At 64.0% G+C, this 6,000-nt stretch overlaps 1 protein-coding gene across 1 annotated transcript in view; it reads left to right on the forward strand.

Moving 5' to 3' along the window:
- Positions 1-5,544, forward strand: part of LOC116147085 (adenylate cyclase type 1) — a 41,791-nt gene extending 36,247 nt beyond the window's left edge. Inside the window, exons 12-13 of the mRNA XM_064482330.1 lie at positions 3,278-3,375; positions 4,233-5,544. The gene's annotated coding sequence lies outside the window, so the exon portion shown is untranslated. The remainder of the gene's footprint in view (positions 1-3,277; positions 3,376-4,232) is intronic.
- Positions 5,545-6,000: the final 456 nt, after the last annotated feature.

Genomic DNA, 6,000 nt, shown 5'->3' on the forward strand with positions numbered 1-6,000 from the left:
CACGAGGTGGGACCCAAACCAGCTGTGCCGGCCTCCACGTGGGGGTGGGGGTGGGTACCCGGGCCGCGGGCCAGCAACATGGCATCATGGTGACACTGTCACCGCACTCAGGAGCGTGCTGGCCCCGTAAGGCTGGCGCACGCTTAGGGATGCCCCCCAAACGGAGCTCGGTCCCCGGCCCCAGCCGGGCGCTGGGTGCGGAAGCCAGCAAGGGCCATGGGCGGCCATCAGCCCTGAGGGCCGGCGTGCGACCCCGGGCTGCCCTCAGCGGCTCCTCAGCAGCTCCCCTGCGGCTGTCACCGCGGCCACTGGGTGGGGCTGTCACCGCTGGTTTCCTTAGTCTAGGCCAGGCCCTGAGCGGGGAGGCCAGCCAGGCGGGACCCAGGCCGCACCTGCCTCTGCTCTGCCTCGTCCCCCTGGTCAGACCTGCCGGCCTCCATCCTCTGCCCCAGGGAGTCGGTGCCCAGCTGAGCGACTCTGGGGCTGGGCCTCCCCCCACCAAGTCCCCTGCAGTTTTCTGCGTGTCTCTGTGCCCCGAGAGACAAGGAGAGTGCAGAGGACGTCGGAGCTCACAGAGGGGCCACCGCGTGGCTCCTGGCATTGCCGGTGGGCCTGGGTGCGCCCTGGAGGCACGTCAGAGGTGCTGGGGGCCCCGTGTGCCCTGAGAGTGGGCCCGCGCCCCAAGAAGGGCTGCTTCGGGCATCGGGTCCCCAGAACGTGGCTGGGGTAGACCCCGGAAATGGGGGCTGGCCCCTCGCTGTCTTTGGAAAGTTCCAGCTGATCGGGGTGGTGATTCATCCAGAACTTGGTGGGTTCTCTGGGCCCCTGACGTTGATCTGGTCACTCTGCCTGGTGGGAGCACGGAGATGGGCACGCTTGGCGGTGAGTTTGGATAATTGGAAAGACGTGTTAAAGGCTTAATGACCCAGAACCCGTGTTAAAGACGGTGACTCAGACATTCTTCAGGACCGTCGTGTAGGTGCAGGGACCCCTGCGGTGGGGTCTCGCGGTCGGAGAGAGTGACGAGGCTCGACCCCAGAAAAGCAAGGGCAAGTGGGCGTTCACGGCCAAGGGCAGAGGGGGAACGGTGGATGCAGAGTTACTAAGAGGAGGCGCCAGGGGTGAGGGGTTTATGAGCTGACGGAACAGGACTCACGCTGAGGACAGGCCGGGGTGACTGGACGTCACCTGGGTGGGAGCTGAGGGACCCGATCAGATGTCTGGGGTGATGGGTGTCAGGGAGGGGGTGTCCGGGCGAACTGGCTCAGCAGGCTTCTTGCTAAAACTGGACAACATGGAAATGAACAGGGATGCCCCAAAGTCAGGGCCCAGCTGGGAAGAGGGTCCAGGCTTCGGACCAGGGGAGAATCTTGCCCGGTGGCGGGCTGTCGAGTGAGTGAAGGCAGCTGGGTGGGCGGGCGCGTGGCTACTGGGGGATCCCGCCCTCCCCGGGCGGCGGAGGAGGAGCAGGACGACATGGAGAGGGTGAAGCTGGACAGTAAGAGGGCCGTCTGCAACCTCCTGCCGGCGCCCGGCGCCCAGCACCTCCTTGCATCCAGCCCCCGGAACGCGGTGAGCGTGCGGCCTGCGTGGCAGCGGCTCCCCGGGCACCGAGACCCAGCGGGTGCTCCCCCAAGCCGAGCTGGCCTGCTGGGGGCTGCAGGGCGGCAGCTGGAGGTCTGGCCAACAGGGACCCCCACCCCCACCGCCCACTTAAAATCACAAAGAGTGGCCATTTCCAAGCCCTCAGCTGCACCAAGGATGGGAGGCCCCCCTGCCCACCCCCAAGGGCAGGGCAGAGGCTGGGCCATCAGGAGGCCCCTGGGATGCGGGATGGACAGGTGCCCAGAACTGCTGTGTCCTCCCCTTTGATGCTGGCACAGAGTGTAGCATTCACCGTCCCCACCAGGCGGGAGGTGGGGCTTCAGGAACCCACACTCCAAGGGGAAAGCGCGGATTCACAGCCCGCATGTTCTGGGTGGCGCCCCCCGCTGGCTGAGTTTGTGTGGACAGCCCGGCCCTGCCCGCCCAGCTGCAAAGCTGGTGGTTCATTCCCTCCTCCCTGCTCAGTGCGATCGACCGGGGCCATGGCCTGGAGGGGAAGCTCTAAAACCAGCCCAGCCGCCCAGCGCAGGGCTTGGAAAAGCCGACTCAAAAATGAAGGGGCTCAGGTTGGGTTTTTAGGTCGCAAAGGCACAAACCCCAAGACTCCGCTTGACCAGCTCTGGCCTGACGTAGCTCCCGGGCTCATCTCTCATCCTGCTGGGCCTGGGGGTGTCCAGAGCGGTTTGCCTTCCCACAACAGTGCGTCCCTCCCTGGTGCCTCCCCCCTCACAGGGGGCTCTGCTCTCACCCGTGAGCTGGACGACCTCGCAGCGTCCTGGGTGCTTCGAGCCCCCTCTCGGTGTGGCGCGGGGTCCCAGCACATCCTGGCAGCCCTGGCAAGGGTTCCCGGGGGGCCTGTCCCCAGCACCAGCCCTGAATGCTGCTCTGGTCTCCGCTTCGGCGCTGGTGGCTGACCTGACCTCTGACCCCCAGGACCTCGACTGCTAGTCCTGCTTGCAGGTGGGGGTCATGCTGGCCTCCAGCCCCAGCTTGAGCTGATGACAGCGACATGGGGGTGGAGTGTCTGCGCCCCCGGAACGAGATCATCGCCGACTTGGATGGGGTAGGGCCGCCCCACTGCCCTGACTCCCTGGGGCCTGAGGGCGCCCGGCAGTCCAGCCCCCAGCGGCTGAGATTGTGCCCGCCGCTGTGGCCTGCTCTCTGCGGATGGCAGGGGTGGGGCACATGCACTGTGTCTCCTTGGGAGTCCCAGCCGACCTTGGCCTTTGAGGAAGGGGCTTTGCCTGGGGTTGGGGAGGATGGGCGCTGGGCTGGGAGGAAGGATGCTGGTGCCCGTGGCCTACCTAGGAAATGCTGGGCTCAGGTGGGTGGCCTCAACTACAGGATGGAGGGCGGGCCCCTCTGTACCCTCCACCCCGAGTCCTGTGTCTGTGCGGGTCTCCTTCCCTCGATGGGTGGTTGTGGGCTCAGGTGTGAGAGACGGTGTGTTATGCATGGCTCCCCTCCCAGCTCCTCTTTTAAATGCCTTTGCAGGGGCCCCTGAGGCTGGGTTCCTCAGTTCAGCCCCAGAACTTGTCTCGTAGCCACATGAAGATGACACATTGCTTTCCAGCACGTGCCCATCCACTCCGCAGTGGCTCCTGGTGGCTGTACACGGCAGTGACTTGTGTAAAATGTTATATAACGTTTAACACTTGTGTTTCAAACAAAGCTCATGGATGCAGACTTTTACAAGACCTGGAGAAGCTGAAGACCTTTCGGAGGTCCTACGTGGCTGCCGTGGGGCTGGCGGCCATGGCCCGGACCCAGGTGAGTGCCGGCCGGCTGTCCAGGTGTGCCCCGCTCAGGACTGGGTCCCAGCTCTGCCCCCAGCTGATCAAGGGACCTGCTGGCTGCACTGAGGCCAGGAAGCTCTCGGCCCTGCCCGTTCCACTCATTTCCCCGAGTTTCGGGGCCTGGACTCCAGCTCTCTTACTGAACACTTAGGGCCTTCCCCACGGCCGTCTCACACCTCCCCCTTCACAGCACAGTTGGAGCCTCAGGGGACGCGGATCCCTGGCCCTGGGTGGGGGCACAGCCCTCCCCGCTGCTGGGGACCTTCACTCAGGAGATCGGGCCTCCCCCAGGAACAGGGTCCCCCTCACTCGGCCCAGACCTGCCCTTGTGCACAGAAGGGGTCCTGGCCTGGCCCTGCGCCGACCCCCTGGGTGTCCTGTGGGGCCGGGCGGGGGCTGAGTGGCCCAGCTCCAGGCTGGGATCGGCCCTGGCCCCTCCCCCGGTGCCTGGACAAGTGATATCACGAACTCCAGATCCGAGCTGAGGGAACCATTTCCTAGAACCCGGCTGGCCTCCCCTCCCCCGGCCAAACAGATGGTCCCCCAGGTCGTCAGGGACCTGTTTACCTGGAGACGGAACGCCCCGCAGGGTTCCGAGCGGCCAGTGGTGACACAAAGGACCCTGGCCTCAGAGGCAGAGAGCTGTGGGGCCCTGGCAGCCATGGGGGGCCTGCTCCCTGCCCCCTGGGCCCTGTCCCCCCTGATGCTGGAGCGCCTGGGGGGCGCCCTGCTGCTGCTCCGGGAGAGCCTGACCCTGGTGCTTCCCTGGGGAGCCCTGGTGTGCGCGGCAGGGCTGCTGTTCCTAATACACAGATGGTCTTCCTCCCACAGCAGGGAGACCCCAGGCGGGCAGCGCTCTCCCCACGACGGGGACGCCGCACCAGGAGCTGAGCGCGCGGGACCCCAGGCCCAGGCCCGCGGGGCAGGCAGCCCGCCCGGCGGGGCGGCCCGCCCTCCCCTCCCGCACACCCTGCGTGTGGCTTCCCTCGACGCGGGCGGGAGCAGGTGATGCACTGAGGGCCCCGGAGACCCGGCAGGAAAGGCTGGCGGGAGCCCAGCGCCCCCACCCCCCCAGGGGAGCCGGGAGCCCCCGGCCCCCGAGCACCAGCGCGCCCCAGGGAGCAGCCTGTGTGTCCGAAGAGCTGCTGGCCCAGGACATCGCCACATGGAGGCAGAGAGTCACAGAGAAGGAGGAGGAGAAAGCAAGGCTGCTGGAGGCGATCGCCAGGAGGGAGCGGGCCCTGCAGGACGAAGTCACCCACCTGGAGGCCCTGGCTGCGCACCTGCTGAGCGCCCCCCGCCGTCCCCCCTGCTCTGACCCAGGTCTGAGCCCAGCAACCACCTCACCCCGTCTGCGCGGGTGTCCGGGGGGGGGGGGGGTCGCGTCCATCCAGCGCTCCCTCGTTCGTCCTGGTGGCACCTCGAGGCCACAGTGTCTCCTGGGAGTGGAGCGTTGTCCCTCGCCGGGAGCAGTGTTTAAACGTTCATGTTTTCTCTTAAGTACCCACTGTCCCCATTGAAACCCTTAGGAATGTAGCGTATAGTGTTGTATTTGGGTGGAAATTAAATGCTCCCTGTGACCTGAAGCATCCTCTCAGTGTGTCCTGCTAGAGATGTGTGAGACGATGGGAATTCTCTGCACATCAGGCCGCTGTTGACAACGTGGAAGTAACTGCTGGGTATTGACCTGAGCAAATTTTGGTTTGTTTGAAAACCTAAACCAAGAAAACCCCAAAACAAAAAACACCATTAAAAAGGGGAAAAAAGAAACTGAACTAAAAGAAAAACTTAAGCAAGACGACCTCATTCTAACTACATATTATTTCTATTAGTTAATTTCTAGTTTGTCCCAAGTTCATAACAATTCTGTGCTAAAGTCATAGATTAGAAAAGCTTGAGAGTTTGCAACCACTGTTTCCTGTGTTGTCATTTCTTGTTCACCTCCCTTGTCTTGTTTCAGATGGTGTTTGTCATTTAGCATTTCTAAGTGTGTGCAGTGACAATTAACACGCTTTCTTTTGATGCGAAACACACCCACCCACAAGGCAGATGCTGGACAATGTCAGCTGTTCCACACACCCTGAAAGTGTGAGAGGGTTGCCAATTTCTGGAACTGTTTTACAATAAAGGTGGTTGAAGAGAAGCAATCGTGTGCACATGACTTTATAGAGATACACGCGTCCTGAATCCCACACACAGGAAGGGAGAGGCCCCGAGGCTCAGCCCGGATTCCAGCTAGACCCCCTCCTGCAGGCGGTGCAGGTGGAGACCCCGGGATGAAGGCTGTGTCCTGCGCGGGGGCAGGAGGGACGGGGGGGCCGAGGCTGGGGGTCCAGGGGCTGCAACAGGGCCGCTGTCCCCACCCCCACCCGGGGCCTGGCGGGAGGAGGGGAGTGGGGTCCTCTGAGCCGGGGAGGGGCCTCTCAGGGGTCTGCGTGGAGCCCTGGGTGCTGGCCCAGGGGGGTCATCACAGAGATGGAGGAGGAGAACTGAGGGGCTGTGCTGGGCGGCTGCGGGGTCGGGAAGAGGACTGAGAAGACGCAGAACATTCTGGTGACCCTGCTGCCCTCAGGCACCAAGTAAACCCTGGTGACAGCTC

Source organism: Camelus dromedarius, chromosome 35 (assembly GCF_036321535.1).
Source record: "Camelus dromedarius isolate mCamDro1 chromosome 35, mCamDro1.pat, whole genome shotgun sequence".
NCBI classification, from domain to species: Eukaryota; Metazoa; Chordata; class Mammalia; order Artiodactyla; family Camelidae; genus Camelus; species Camelus dromedarius.